Raw genomic sequence first — 17822 nt, forward strand, 5'->3', positions numbered from 1 at the left:
ACTAATTTTTATATTTATTTAGGTGCAATATGTGAATGTTCAACTAAAAGTCCACTAATTATTGTATTGTTGACACTTAATTTTTTTTTTTTTCATATTTATTTTCGAGCCTTATGGTATTTTGACAAGTTGTGCTCAATGTTTGTTGTATTTGTGATAGTTTAATTATTTAATGATAATCCAAACCGCAAAAATCGCAAAAACCGCACCACACCGCACTATTTTTTGCGGTGCGGTTTCTGCGGGTTTTTAGTTTCACGGTGCGGGTGCGGTTTGGAAAATTGGAAAAACCGCATGTGCGGGTTAGTTTGAAAAAATGGTCAAAAATCGCACCACCCGCACCACGAACATCCCTACTCTTTACTCTCTTATTAGCGAGTTAAATTGTTATCAATAGAGGGTTCGTATGTGGGTATCGTACATGTTTTGAGTCTTCTTCATAAAAGACAATGGGTAGTTCATCTGATTTTTCTTTCTTCAAAGGTTCTGGGGTGAATGTTGATGCCTCATTTTTTACCTCATTAATGTACCTCTTTTATGCACTATTGCTGTTTCCTATGAGGTGAGGCTCTCCAGAAATAACTAAGATATCCTCTCCCTCTAAAGGGGGAGGTTGTATCCTTGGGTTATTCAGGTTATTGGGCTAGTTATGTTAATTTCCTTGTGTCCTCACATACTGCTTTAAATATTCTTGCGAGATTAGGCTCTCAATTTCATCTTTTAACTGACGACACTCTTCGGTTGTATGCCTAATGTCTTCGTGGAAACAATAATACTTAATGGGATCTCGCTTATTTCTCGCATGTCTCATTGGGTTTGGTCTACAAAATGCGACCCAATTTTTATTGGCGAGGTAAATATTCTCGCGAGTTTCATTTAATTTGGTATATGCTGAATAAATATGAACATACTTCTCATGTTTCTTTTGTTTCTTTTTATCCTTGGATGAGTCTCTTGACTCATCCTTCCTCTTGGTATTCGAACCATTTGGATTTTCTACCTTGGTAGTCACGGTGCTTGTTGTTGCTGTGCTAGTGCTGGGTTTATCTCCCAAGCTTGACTCTAATAGCTTGATTTCATTCTGTGCCTTTTCTTTTTGCACAAAAATTTATGTTCTTTCATTGAATTTATTGATATTTCTTGCAGGACGCCCTTGCAAATCATCCCATAACTAATGTCATTCACATTTCTGACTTTGGCTGCAGCCGTACTAAAGCAACTTAAATATGCCTTAAGGGATTCTCCTGATTGTTGTTTGATATTAGTCAATGAAGATGCTTCTGGTTGACAATCTCTCGCATCTTGAAACTGCTTTTTGAAATCTTTTGACAATTGCTTCCTGTATAGAATTGTTGTTTCTCTGCAATCTCCAACAATAATTTTAAGTTAATATTTTTTGTTCATCTTTTATTATTATTATTATTTTATTTAATAAAAATTCTATAAAATATAATTTAAGATTTTATATATTAAAGTATTTTTAATTATATTTAAATTTGTGATATATATATTTATTAAACTAATTTATAATTGTAGAGCGTGGAGAAGAAGCATAGAAAGAGAGGGTGGGTCTAATTACTTCTGACTAAAATGTTGAAGCCAACTCAGCAAAATAGGAATAGATTGATAGATAGATTCGTATTTTTAAGAAATATCATCACCCACCCATTACATCATTATCATCATCATCATCATCATCATTATACATTACAAAAACATACATACATACATAGGCATAATATACACAATGTATACATTATATATTGATGAACTGTTTAAGTTAAAATGGCAGTTGGAAGAGATGTGTGTCAGATAGGAACAGACACATACATACTCTAGAGGCAACAGTGAAGGCCCACCATGAGGGGTTAAAAAAGTGGGCCCCTTTATTACCGCACCAGACAAAATCCCAGACCAGGCCCAATTATCAATCCCAGCCCATCTTCTAATTGGTCTAAATAAATCCTTAAACACATTCAACAAAAATACCATTACAGCTTCATAAAGTAAATAATAATAATGTTAACTGATGATGATGATAAAAATTAATCGAAAATATTCCTATAAATGGAAATGGAACGAAGGTGTAGATAGAATACGTTGCTTTCCTCAAGTGGAAGGAAAGGAAACAGTGACCTTCCTCCTAGTGGGCCTCCACCTTTTCCCTCCATAGCTTCAATTATTCAAAGCCCAGGCCCACATACTACTCTATCTATCACTGGGATGTACCTGTTGCTCAGGCCCACTTTCCTTAACTTGATTTCGTCTTTCCCTATTTTCCAACCTAACCTCTCATACTCTCTGTTTATGTTTTAATAATTAGTTGCTATCATATAAAAACTTTATTGAAATTTCTATTTCTTCTTTTTTGATAACTAAATTCCCATTTATTCATTTGTTAGGATTCTTACCTCCAAATTAATATCACTAACAATTTGTATCTCTTAAACTTTTTGCTAGTTTAAAATTTCCCCAAACTATCACAATGCTAAAATATAAATTTTTTATTAAGTTTTATCTCATGTGACATTTAAATAAAATATTAATTTAAAATTTAAAAACCTCAATTTCTTATCAACCATCAATATACCATTTTTTTAAAAAAATTAGTTCATTTTTTTTATTTTCTGATAATTAATATAATATTTTTAAATTAATATGGCAATGATACATCAGCCACACAAATATTTTGTCAACTACATGCAATAAAACTTAACAAAAATCATATATTCAATTTCAATTTCAGCATTATAAGGGTAAATCCTATTTTGGATCATGTGTTTTACAAAAATTATCAATTAGACTCTCTGTTTTATCAAATGATAAAGTGGACTATATTTTCCAAAATAGTAAAAATAGGACCTTGAGCTCAATTTTCAAAAAAATTATTTTTTAATATAACTAACTTTAAGACAATTTTTAACACGAACAGATACAAAAAAATATAACCAGTTTTGTCATAACATCTCTAGATCATATTATTATTAAATTTTATTTTGACAAAAAATTAGTTCAGTGTCCTATTTGTACAATTTTAAAAAATATATGGTCCATTTTATTATTAAACAAAACAGAGAGTTCAATTAGTAACTTTTACAAAACAGAGTCCAAAATAGTATTTATCATAAATAGTACGATAAAATTTAATGGGCAAAAAGAAATTTGAAAACATAATTTGGTAATAATAATAGTTCAAATATAAATTAATCCTAAATTATTTTACTTTTTTTTTATATATAAAAATTATTATTATTTAAAAGTAACACATGAATTTCACTTCAATATAGCATATTCTAATAATACTAAAATTATTATTACTTAGCTTTTTTTAGGTATGAAAATGTCGAAAATAACTTCTTTTGTAGTATTTCCTTTTCAAATTTAAATATAATTTTACACAAACAAATAAGTTAGGGCGGTGTATTAAGAACTTAGATTTGGGACATACTAGCTAGAAGACATGATTATTCCATGTACGTATATTATATTTCTTTCTCTCTCTCTCTTTTTTTTTTTTTTTTTAAACAAAAACGATTAAAAAAAGTATTGGTGGAAGATAGAAAAAAGGTTATATATCAAAATAATTATAAGGTACACACCAAATGTGAAATTCATGCCAAATTTAGAAATTTACCGACCAAACAAATAGATTGATCAAATTTTCATAAATGATTTTGTTATGACTTTTAGTTCCGACATATTTTCTAATATTTTATTATTTTTTTTTATCTAATTACTAAAATTTTATAATAAAATTTAGATTTTAAAGTCTTTTTTTGGCTAATTAGACTTGAAAGTTATTAAATATTAATATAAATTTTACAAATCACTCACACATGAACAATGTAAAATAACACACAATTTTTTATTTTATTTTATTTTTAAAAAAATTACACCAAACATATAGAACTTTGCAATATTATGTTGTGTAATCTATGTGTAAAAAGTTGGTAATTCTAAATATAGTTGATCATGTTCGACACTCTTTAACTCCAAATAATACTAAAAATCCAAATTGGCAGGTGATAGTGGAAATTGGAAAAGGTACAAAATTATTTATGGGACTTTATTATAAATATATAAAATAATATATAGGCTTCATTAAATGTAACTTCATGGAGGAAATAAGTTTAAACTTAGAAATACTATACATTAAATGTGGATCCTATTATAAGGAACTAAAGTGATGATTCTATTTTAAGCTACACTTTTTAGTTACAATTTACACCTTGCATTTAGTTAAATAATTATAACTACTTCTTTAGGGTACTTTTCCAAAACACTGATACATGATCAGATCCATTTATAAAATATAATTATTAAATGCATTTTTTAAATATTAGTATACATATATAAATTAATATGTATAAGGTTGAAAATGTTTATTTTATAACTTTGTTATGCTTCTTTTTAAGGAACATGTTTCTCACTAATATCAAACTACAAGACAGATTGTATAGACTGTAGTAACTTATTTAAAAAGTCAGTCAGAGTAAAGAAGATGCCAATTGAAGCAATGTGTTACATAAAAGATAATATATATATTTATATATATGAGAAAGTACACATACAATTTTTTTTCCTTCAATCAAATTATATATATAAATATTTATTTAATTAAACATATCAGTCCTTTGTAAATTTCCATATATATCCTGAAATTTTCTTTGCCCCCACTAAAAAAATATTCATATCCAAGTATAGACTGTCTAAGTGAGGAGATTGCCTTAGAGATTCCACTAATATAATTATTTCAAAGTTGATTAATTAAGTTGGTAGAGAGGATAATTGCAAGGTCAGATCAAGAAGGTCAAATGCATTATATATAATATATGGTCCACTACATCATTTAATTAAAAGATGAAAAAAACAATTATATAAGACTATATACTTTACCTAACTTATACCAATATATAACACTTTCTTCATCAAAATAAAATGGATGTACTAGCTAGTACTATAATATTATTTTTATAAGAAGGGTTGTACATGAGAAATAAACATCGTACAGTGAACACCACATGCTTTTCTTTCCACTCATATGCCATTATTAAAGTAGAAATTAATGCCAAGAAATATATATATATGTACAATTAATTATATTATGATCTTGTGAACAATATTATTTTTTTAATAAGTAATTCTAGAGACTACTTTAATCATAAATTTTACACCAAATCTTGAGTATTATATATTCCGAGTTGAATTTTATCTTGCCTTAAATGAAAGTAAGGTTATTCTGAGAACAGTATTCCTAACAATTTTCTTTTTCTTTTGTCTTTCAAAATACATAACCAAATCTTTTTATATAAGTATTCTATCTTTTAATATATTTTATTTATTTTATATATAATATATACACTACACATATATAATAAATAATAAATGTAATAAAATAAATGTATAGCAGTGAATAGTAATGTTTCACATGTAGAGTTGTACTGTTTATAGTGTATAAGAAAAGAATCTGTTGTATGATATAGTTTGGATAAATTTTGACAGAACTATAAATTCCTCCTTCAACCTAAAAAAAAACTGTTTTAAACTTTTTGAGAATCCTAGGTGAAACTTTAAATAATAATAATAATAATAATAATAATAATAATAATAAAGTATGTGGGTGGAATTACTTCTTGGGGATTTTGTAAATTAAATTAGAAAGAATAAAGAGCAAGTTGTGATGAGATATTCCCTCTATTGGGTTATCCTATCAATACACCAATAAAATATATGATATGATATGATTTGATATGAACCGTTTAGATGATTGAATAGGTTGGTTATTTAATTATATTATAAGATGAAAATTGAAATGATTTGATTGATTGATTATAGAAATCTCCCTTTTTTTGATTCCCTCTATTATTAGAAAAAGTCAGTTCTTTTCCTAAAAATGGGATACAAGTGTATCCAAGTAGGGAGCAAAATCACATATATTTTATTATTTTAATTACTTAATGCTTTTATCCTTTAACGTAATAATTTTGTAACTTAATATTTAGCTAAAGCCTATATTTAAATGAAGATGGATATTATATATATATATATGGTATGAATACAGACACAATAATTTTTTTTTCTTATTGAATCATATCTAAAGTTACAAGAGAGATGAAAGAAGATAGATAAAAAAATAGTTTTCACTATATGAACAACTATTTAATCAATTTAAGAGTTCTTTATATGATACGACCAGTATTTTAGAACTAGCTAGTAATCTAATCTCATCTGACAATTTTTTTTTTTTTTTGACAGATTCTTGTTTAGGAAGTTTATTGCCTAAATTTTTGATGTATCCTTAATTTATGAATTTATTTTGTATACATTTAGAGTGAATAATGATGAATTTGTATGATTCACAAAAAAGATAAATAAATAAATAAAAACTCAGAGAAAAGAAATCTACAGTATATAAACATAACACATCCCATCAATAACAAAACCAAATTTCATAAATTTTTATGGAGTTTTAAACACGTGCACTATTACGATATTGATGATGAATAATCATGATACTCATATAATCTTTTATTTAAATAATTATTTAGTATTATTAAATGAAACTTGTAGTTGTATGTTTGTAATCAGGGGCACAGGTTGAACTTTATAAAGTGTAAAAAAATAAAATTAAGGGGGTCAATTTATTAATTTTTCATGAAAATTACAAAAATACAATGCAAAAAAATTAAAAAATTAAAAAAAATATATTTAAGGGGGCAAAGCTCCCATATGTGTAGATCTGTCTTTATAATACTATTTATAGAAGAATTAATTTTAAAGATGGAGAAGTTACTTTTTTTTATTATTATTATATCTTTCAAATATATTTTTTTTTTTATTTTTTGAAAGGAGAAGTATTCTCATTAAATTAAACAAAAGAATTACATCAAGTAACACCATTAATTATAGCCAAAGAGGTATTACCAGCACCAAATTGTGTTGACAAAGCTTTCCCAGTGCAAACAGAAGACTTTTGCTGACACAAAATAGTGTCGGCAAAAGTATTAATTCTTGGAGTATAAGGTGGGGAGCGATGAAGGCCGCCATCGGTGGTTCGTTGCCTCGGTAGTTGCTGGTCGTGAGTGTCAGGCTGAGAGGTGTTATTCGGGATCGGAAGGGATAGTGTGGGCTTTGTGGGCCGGGGGAATTCGAGGTGGGTTTTCAGTGGCTGCTACTAAGTTGCTTCAAGTGAGGTTGGGATCTTCAGTAGGTCGTGAGGTTCATTAATTAGAGTGGAGTGTGATTCAACAATTATGATACTTTGGGTTAACAATCCAAATTCTAATTATTTATTTAGTTCAATTATTAGTGATGTTTTTAATTTATTAGTTGCAATTTCGTGTTAATAGTGTAACCCATGCACTAATTAAGTCTGTTACAAATTATGGAGAGAATTTATTAGAATTGCATTTTAAATTTTAATGAAGCATTTTCTTCAAAAAGAAATGTTGAAACTATCTCCAATCATAATACTATATTTGGTGTTATACCATATGTTGTAAAATTGGCAACAATAACACTAAGAATGTAACTTCAAAACTTGCACTAAACTGTTAACAAGAACAACAATAACAAAACAAACACAATGTAATATAACAGAATTGAACAAGGGAGAAGACAACAAGTTTTATCCTGGTTCCTGTCCTAGAGATCAAGGTTGATCCCTGGCCATACTCCAGTAAAGAAACACCATCTTGCTTTCATTAATATGGAGAATAAGAGAGTAGATACAAGCACTAATATCAGAGCAACAATGCTCTTCTACACTTGAGAAACACACCAGAGAAACAATCACAGTTTCTCAACCACTACCCGAGTACACCCTCAATTCTTGACCCTTCAAGAACATGATTTCACATCTCAGAAACCTAAGCACTTAATCTCATAAACTCTCTCTGTAATCTCTACCTTAGAAGTGAAAAGAACGAGCTATAAATAGACACAACTCACAACTTGAAACTAGGTGCAATAACAACACCAACTAACTAAGTAACATAACTAAAAGTTAGTTAAGTGTAGGTGAGTTAGTATTAGTTTGATTTAGAGGACTAAATACCACAAAATTTCAACCTTGATTTTCTGAATCAAACTGCTGGCAATCTTTTCACATAAGCCTTGATGATGTTGATATCTCAATATATTCAACAAGTACCAATTTCTGCAAATTAAGACAATGCATTAGTTTGTTGAAGGTGAGAACCTTCGTTCCCATGTCTGCAGGGTTGTCACTTATGTGCACCTTTTCCAGCTCCAAAACCCTATCCTCAATCTTCTCTCGAATCTAGTATAGTCTAATGTCAATGTGCTTGCTCTTCTCATGGTACACATGGTTCTTACATAGGTGAAATATTGATGACAGATTATCAGAATAGACTGTCCCTTTGTCTTTGAGCAATTGTAATTCTTGTAGTGTTCCCTGTAACCAAATGGCTTCCTTGAAAGCTTCAGTGGTGGCCATGAATTCAGATTATGTAGTTGAGAGTGCCACCACTGGCATGTTGTTGTGATTTCCAACATATGCAACTCTTATTAACCATGAACACATATGCAATAATGGATCTTCTTTTATCCCTGTTTGATGCACAATCAGCATTAACAAAACCTTCTAACCTCACATTAGATGTGTCCCTTTGATATATCAAACCATACTTGATTGTACCTTTCAAGTATCTAGTTAGCCATTTCACTGCATTCCAGTGTTCTAACCCAGGGTTTGCCATAAACCTGCTTAATACACTTAGAGAATGAGCTATATTAGGCATAGTAAACATGTATACATGTGGCATCCAACAACCATAGCATAAGGTACCCCCTTCATGTTTTCTCTCTCTGTTTCAGTCTTAGGATAATACTCATTTGACAGTTTAAAATGCCCAGCAAGTGGCACAACTGTGGTCTTAATCCAAGTTGAATTTCTTGATTACTTTCTCAATGTAGCTTCTCTGAGTTAGCATCACTTCCCTTCTTGCCAACTTCTTATTACTTCAATCCCAAGATTTTTCTTGACAGCTCCCAAGTCTTTCATTTCAAATTCAAAATTTATCTTGTTTTTAATGACTTGGATTTTAGTCTCGTCTTTGCTAATGATCATCATGTCATCAACATAGAGTAATAGGTACACAACCTTAGGTGTCCCTAGCTCCTTGTAGTAGAGACAAGAGTTAAATTTGGATCTTGAAAATCCAATACTTTGAACAAACAGATTGAACCTTTGACTCCACTGTCTAGGTGATTGCTTCAACCCATACAGTGATCTTTTAAGGGAGCAAACCAGATTTGTTTTACCATTTTCCACCTGAAAACCAGGTGGCTGCTCCATGAAAATCTCTTCATCCAGAAAACCATTTAAGAGAGCAGTTTTGACATCTAACTGCTCATCCTCCAAGTCATTATGTGCAGCAATGGCTAGCATCATTCTGATGGTTTTGTACTTCACAACAGGTGAGAAAATGTCTGTGTAATCTACCCCTTCAACCTGTGTGAATCCCTTAGCGACTAATCTAGCTTTGTATCTAACTGGCTCATCCTCTGTCATTCCCTCTTTCTCCTTAAACAACCATCTGTAGGAGACAACTTTCTTGTCTTGTGGTCTGGGAACCAAAATCCAGGTTTTGTTTTTCTTCAAGGATTGCATCTCTTCTCCCATAGTAGCAAGCCACTTCTTCCTTGATTTACTAGCAATGGCTTCTTCATAGGTAGTTGGTTCTGGATCACTTTCAGACTGAACCACAGCTAAGGGATAAGCTATCAAGTCAGCCTCAGCATACCTACTTGGGGATTTTATCTCTCTCCTTGTCACGTCCCTTGAAAATTAGTAGTTGTTCAAATCAGGTTGATTATCTTGACCACTTCCCAAAGTTTTCACCTTAAATGTGCCTGCATCATGTTCTTCCATAGTAACCTGTGTTTCCACCTCAATTGTTGTCCTCACTGCTGGTGTGTGTGGTGATTCATTTGAGACTTCTATTCAATCAAAGTTTATCTCCAACTCAGCTAGGTCATCTCTATTTGCACCTGCAACATCAGAATCTTTTCCTTTCTTGGCTGTCAAGTGCATGAACTCATGTTCATGAAAGACTACATCCCTGGATATAATAATCTTAGGCTTCCCATTTTCAATTTGACACAACCTATATCCTTTAACACCCATAGGATATCCAAGAAAGAAGCATTTAATGACCCTAGGTTCCAACTTATCAAGTTTCTAGTGTGCATATGCAGTGCAGCCAAAGATTTTTAAGTGATTCAATTTAGGTGTAGTGCCATGCAATTTTTCATTTGGAGTTTTCAGATTAATGACTCTACTGGGACTCCTATTGATCAAATAGCATGCAGTAATGAGAGCCTCCCCCAATAGATTTTCCCTAGACCAGAACTAATTAGCAAACACCTTACTTTATTCAACAAAGTCCTACTCATTCCCTTAGCAACACCATTTTGCTGAGGTGTGTGCTTAACAATCCTATGCCTAGAAATTCCAAACTCAAAACACAACAAGCCAAATTCAGTGTTGATAAATTTTAAGCCATTATCAGCCCTAAGCACTTTAAGTTTTTTTTCATGCTAATTTTCTACCTCAATTTTCCATTCTCTGAATTTTTCCAGACATTCATTCTTAGTTTTAAGAAGATAAACCCACACATGCCGACTGAAATCATCTACAATAGACAGAAAATAGCGTTTACCTGAGTGTGTTCCAACTTTGTGAGACCCCCATAGATCAGCATGGACATATTCTAATGGCCTCTTTGAACTATGATTGCTTGCCATGAACTTCAACCTGTGGTGCTTTCCCAACACACATGCCTCACAGAATGGTAGTGAATTAGGTTTGAAATTGCCTAGGAGGCCTTGCTTGGTCAATTCTTTAATCCTTTGCTCACTCATATGACCCATCCTTTTGTGCCATATTTTCATCTTAGTTTCTTGATTTGCACAACACTGGCTTCAGAAGCAATTACTGTTTCTCCTTGTAAAATGTACAAGCCATTCTTCTTTTCACCTTTCATGATGGTGAGAGATCCCTTTGCAATTCTCATCTGGCCATTGCTACATTTATAATTGTATCCTTCATCTTCAACAGTTCCTAGTGAGATCAGGTTTCTTCTCAACTCTGGTATATGTCTCACTTCATGCAGCATTCGAATAGTGCCATCATAGTGTTTTATGGCCACCTTTCCAATGCCAAAAACCATGTAAGAATTGCCATTCCCCATTAGTACAGTACCAGAATTTACTTTCCTATAATTAATTAATTTTTAAGAGTAGGACACATATGGTATGTGCATCCAGAATCAAGAATCCATTCATTAGTGATTCTTTGATCTGAAACCATGTACAAGTCACCATCAGAGGGGCAATGGTCTGAGCTGAGTCTACTACATTTGAAGCAAAATCATATTTCTTTTCCCTATCTTCTTTGAGTTTATTCTTAAACTCAATACAAAACCTCTTGATGAGGCCTACTTTTCCACGGAAATAACATTTTCTGTCCTTGTGATATTTTCCCCTGGGTTTTGATCTTGATTGAGATCTATGTTGGCCTTTGAAGTGATCTTTCTTGTAATGATCACTACCCCTGGTGTTGTTTCTTCCTCTGGCCAAGTAAGCTTCATCCTTAATCTTGTCTTTTTCTTTGGCCATCTCTTGTTCTTTGGATTTCAAGGCTCCAAGAACATCATCAAGGGTGAGAGTGTCCTTTCCATATCTGATCACAGCCTTCAATTCCTGGTATGCAGCTGGTAATGATGTGAGGAGAATGACAGCTTGACTTTCTTCATCAACAGTATATTTCAAGTTAGCCAATCCTATAATAATTTGATTAAAAGTATCAGGATTATCATCTAGAGACAAATGAGAAGATATTTTAAAACCATATAAAGATTCTAACAGATTGATCTTATTAGTTAAAGAGGGTTTCATGTAAATCTCTTCAAGCTTGCTCCATAATTCTCGAGTTGTGTTCATGCTCTGAACCTTTCTCCTTACAGTATATGACAGTTACATTATGATAGTGTAGTATGTCAATTCTTCCATGTCTTCAAGCTCTTCCTTCTTCAACTTGTCAGTCAGTTCTTCGTTGGGTTTTAAGGCCTTAGAAACCTTTTGATGAACAAGTATTCCCTTTAAACTTTCTCTTCACAAGCCAAAATCCCTTGTCCCATTGAACTTCTCACGTTTAAACCTTGTTGTTCCTGTCATGACTAGTTGCATATGAGTTCTTGATTGAATCTTGATTCTTTACTTCCTTCTTATGGATCTTGAACCAAAGCTCTGATTTTGTTGTAAAATTGGCAACAATAACACTAAGATTGTAACTCCAAAACCTGCACTAAACTGTTAACAAGAACAACAATAACAAAACAAACACAATGCAATATAATAGAATTGAACAAGGGAGAAGACAACAAATTTTATCCTGGTTCCTGTCTTAGAGATTAAGATTGATCCCTGGCCATACTCCAACAGAGAAACACCATCTTGCTTTCATTAATATAGAGAATAAGAGAGTAGATACAAGCACTAATAGCAGAGCAACAATGCTCTTCTGCACTCGAGAAACACACCAGAGAAACAGTCACAGTTTCTCAACCACTACCCGAATACACCCTCAGTTCTTGACCCTTTCAAGAACATGACTTCACAGCTTAGAAACCTAAGCACTTAATCTCAAAATCTCTCTATGTAATCTCTACCTTAAAGGTGAAAAGAATGAGCTATAAATAGACACAATTCACAGTTTAAAACTAGGTGCAATAACAGCACCAACTAACTTACAACATAACTGAAAGTTAGTTAAGTTGTTATAAGTGTAGGTGAGTTAGTATTAATTTGATTTAGAGGATCAACTACCACACAATATCATATATATATATATATATATATATATATATATCAATTGTAATTCTTTTCATGCTATTGTAACGTCAAAAATATTCATTAAAAATTATATTATTTTTAATTAAATAAAATATTCTATTTATTATATTAGAACACAATTAATAATATGTATTTATATTATATATATACTAAATGATACCTAAGCATCCGATACAATTTAATATTTTAATTGTAATATGATCCAATCCAATTAATAATTGAATTTAAAAAATCATCACCTAATTCAAATTAATTACAATTCAAAATCTAATTCAATTTAATCTCATCTAATTAATAATTATTTTAGATCAATTTTTTAATTAAATTTAAATTCGACACTTGATTTATAAAATTAAATAAAGAAAATAGAGTCATTGAGAAAGTAACAAATGATAATTAAAATTTAATTATTTTTTGTTATATATAAATAAAAATAATATTTTTTCATATATATTATATGTAATTAAAATGTATCGATTTTTAATTAAATTTTAAAAGTGGTATTCAATATATAATCGATGTAGTTCAATTAAAATTTTACTATTCTCATCTATTTTTTTTGTAATTTGATTATATTAGATTACTTCAATGTAAGTGGATTTTTTTGTTTTGAAAAAAAAGATTGAACTTATTGCATTTTCTCTTCAAATAATAATAATAAATAACAAAATTACAACAATTTACATATCAAATGCATTCTGCAATGTTGAATTTTGCTTAAGTTCATATACTAATTAAACAATAAACATATATATATTATTTTTTAATTTATTTAGTGCAAGAATAATTTGTATTATTATCCTACATCTAGATCTTGTTTTAAAAAGTGAGCAAATTATAATATAAATACTTCTAAAATCCACACAAAATATGGGACAAGAGTGAAAAACACACATTCAAGGAAAATAAACATAAAGTTGTGATTTCATTTTCAATTCCTCCCACGTTGTACTTGTACAACTTTTTTAATATATATTTTTATTTTAAGGATGAAAAAATATTATTTTTGAAGATATTTTGTCAAATGTGGAGCCTAGGTTGTCTCAAGTAGAATTACACGTGTTGACAGATATGAGTGTGGACCTATTTCTATATATAATAATATTGTTGCAATATGCCATCATTATTATTTTTTATTATTATTAATTTTGGCAAAAGAAAGAAATCATCCACGGTGTAATTATAGCTAACTACTTCTGTCGTCGAATCTACACTGTTGCTCTTGTTGGGCCCCATTTCCATTAATTCTTTCTTTCTTTCATTTATTTTAACTTTCATGTATATCACTGTCTCCATTTTTTACTGTATTTTGTAAATTAATAAATTTGACACAAAAAAATATATTAATGTTTATTCGGCTCACTGTTTATAATAATTTTGCAAAATTGCATACACAAGATACAAATTAAGTCAAAAAAAATTCATTATTAATAATAGCTTTTCAGTATTTTGTTGAGAATGTACAATTTTTGTTTATTATTATTTTTAATTATTCTAATTACTATAGAAAATTTATATAATGTACTTAAAATTATAATGTTTTATATATTTTTACTGTTTTTTATGAATTATGTTTTTTTTTTAAAAAAAAATATTTTTCTAATGTTTTTTTTCCGTAACAACAACATGAAAATAATATTTTTGTAAAAAAAATAATGAAATAAAATTCATAAAAATATCTAATGTCTTTATTTTGCATAATTATTAGTGGTTACTATCTTTATTTTGTTAAATAATTTTACAATTCCTAATGATATTATTACAAACAAGAAACTCTTTGTCTTCTTTTCTCTTGAAGAATTTAGATAAACTAAGCTTGAATTGAAGAAGATTTTTGTGGTTAATTTTCAGAGATTTGTGAAGAGATCTCTTACAATTTTCACGGTTGTATATATTGATAGAAACTGGGGGTTTTTACCATAATGAAAGATTGAAAGATAATATATATAAATATATATATATATATATATATAGAACACTTTTTAATGAGTATTACTAGATACTAAATAAATTCAACTATAAATATTAATTTTAAAAATATCAAACAATCGAATTTTGATCTAATAACGAATAATAAAATCACAAATTTAAATTTTTATGCTTAATTTAACTACTTAATTAAAAAAAATATCAAAAAATATCTTTTTTTACACTATATCAAAAATATGTTCATACAAAAATATTCAACTCAAACTCAATTTTTTCTTTTCTTATTCTTTTTGCTAAAAAAACTTTTTTTAAAATTTTATTTTTATGGAACAATCTCAGCCGATATAAAAATAAGATATTTTTTTTAATTAGATAAGAAAAAAATTAAACATAAAAACTCAAAATTTTCTACTTTTACTCATTCATGTGTAAGAGTACACTCATTAACCGTCCATATATATATAGACAACATTTTACTCTTTATATTAGAGTATCATTTTTGTTCCTACAAATAAGAGTATTTTTGTAATCTTGTGTTGTGGGTATCTCATACAAGATTAATCACTTTTGTTGTTTTATATATTAAAACAAAAAAATTACCCACATAGCGTTAGCAATATATTGTTATTTTATTAATCACGTATTCTTTTTATTTATAATAATAATACATAAAGCAAAACAAACTGTAACAATATATTTTTTCCCAACTGCATTTTCTTAAAATATTTATCAATACACGATCATTTTTAACATAGAGTTTTCTGGGAAACCCACCAACTTTCAAACTTCATGTTAATGTTTGTTGACAATCACATTATATATATTAAACTTCATGTTTTCATCTCCTTACAAAAAATAAAATATTAAAAAAAAAAAAAAATATTCATCCTACCTATATTGTAACAATAAATTTCTACCGTAAATCACACCAAGTGGTGTTTAATTATATATATGATCATTAACTTGAGTAGAGACAGTTTAATAGCTTCATTCTGAAACAAAATATAGTACTCGACATTATTAGCTTATATATCCTCAAACAAAATATTCAATAAAGGGCACAACAAGATATTTTATATATATATATATATATATATATTTACATATATGACAAACTGCAGCCTATAGTTAATGGAAGAAACATAATTAATATAAATTGACATTTAGTTAGAATAATTGGTGTATTTCAATTAACATATGAAGGTCTTCACAAATAGTTTAAAATTTCAAGACTAAAATAGTTTGCTTTAAATTTTATTCCTTTGCGTTAAACTATTGAAGAGTTTTGAACTTACCATATGAAACTTATAATCTTGATGTTTATTAATTTGTTTTTCCTTTAATAAGAAATCCTACGTTGCTTTTTATTTTTTTAATGAAAGAGATCCCTCTAACTCTTTTTGATCAAGTCAAATTTAATTTGCAAAAAATATATATATATTATAAGATATTATTAAAAAATTAATAGTATGTTAAAGAACTCATTTTTAATTTCATACATTTTCACTATTCAATCAATCAAAACTAAAACAAAATTTTCTCAAAAGTGAGAGCAAAAATAATGTTCTTATCTAATAAAATTTTTGGGAAATTACCTCATATACTATTTTTTTTTACATTTTTTTTTTCAAATTTACGGTTTGGATTTCTAAAGTGGTTGCAGCGCTAGTTGCAATAAGGGTTTTTGTACGATTTTTTGTTGCAATTTAGGTTGCAGCGCCAGTTGCAATAGGCCGGATTTTATGTAGAATTCTGTAAAAATACAAAAAAAAACAAAAAAAAAAAAAAACCCGTTTTGAAGTGTAAAAATGTAAAAGCCCCCAAAATTTTATATATATATATATATATATATATAAATTTTGAATAAATAATAGAATTTTGTTAATGGCAATCAACTAAAATAATAGCATGCAATTCAATTAGGACATCATCCCATTAGAATCACGACCGATATTAAAATTAGAAAAATGAGCTAAATAATCAGTAGTCTAATTTTCAAATTGTTTGACAAAAAAAAACTAAAATAAAATTAAAAGAAAAATATTGCAACATCACAATTAACCTTAAGAACACATATATTTTGTTACATCCATCGCTCAGAAGACACAACAGTAGAAACTGTTGCAACAGGTTTATTTAACCTTGTAACTTGAGCACTCAATTATTGTGTAAGGTACACACTTCCCTACTAACAACCCCTTCAGTCGCAAAGAATTTATTATTCCCAATCTCTAGCAACGATTTGATGGCGAGCAATCGAAGAATAAAAAAGAACTAAAAAAAACCATGTCACACAGACAAGACTAAAACACTCAAAATCATATAACACAGAGACAAGACAAAAACACTCAAAACTATATTATTGAGACAAGACTAAAATACTCAAAATCATATCACAGAGACAAGACCAATCATATATAGTAACAAAATACAACCTTGACCAAGCCGCACCTAAGCCCAAGGAAGGCCGACAGGCCTGGCCAGAAAAAAAAAACCTCCGATAACTATAGATTTAGAACAAAAAATCCTAATTTTCACCCTTGAGAGAGAGAGAAAGTTTAGATACACGATTAGTTGGTTCTCTTTATTGAAAGGTAATATTTAAGTGTTCAATGATTAAAATTTTTTAGTGTGCACCCCTTTTCTTTCCAATTTTTGATTGGCGAAACAAATTAGGGTTTTAGACCCAATTTTCTCTTAATTTTAATTAGAAACATGTTTGTTTGATGATGATGTGTTAGATACATTTGAGTGATGTTATATATTTATGTCTAATTTTTGAGTGTTTAAACATGATAAGATGACCGATAACATGTCTGAAGCTATTTTTGGTTGATTCAGGTGTGTTTTAAAAAATTATGTTTTTAGCTCTCTGGTGCTCGCTATTTGATCGGTACTAGCTTTGCCTATGGTGGTCGATCGATCGACCAACCTTGATTGTTGAGGTTGCAATTTCAACCTTAAGGAATGTTTGTTGTAATAAATCTAACACGCAAGTACACGTAATATTTTTA

This window comes from Cannabis sativa, chromosome 4 (assembly GCF_029168945.1).
Source record: "Cannabis sativa cultivar Pink pepper isolate KNU-18-1 chromosome 4, ASM2916894v1, whole genome shotgun sequence".
Classification (NCBI taxonomy): Eukaryota; Viridiplantae; Streptophyta; class Magnoliopsida; order Rosales; family Cannabaceae; genus Cannabis; species Cannabis sativa.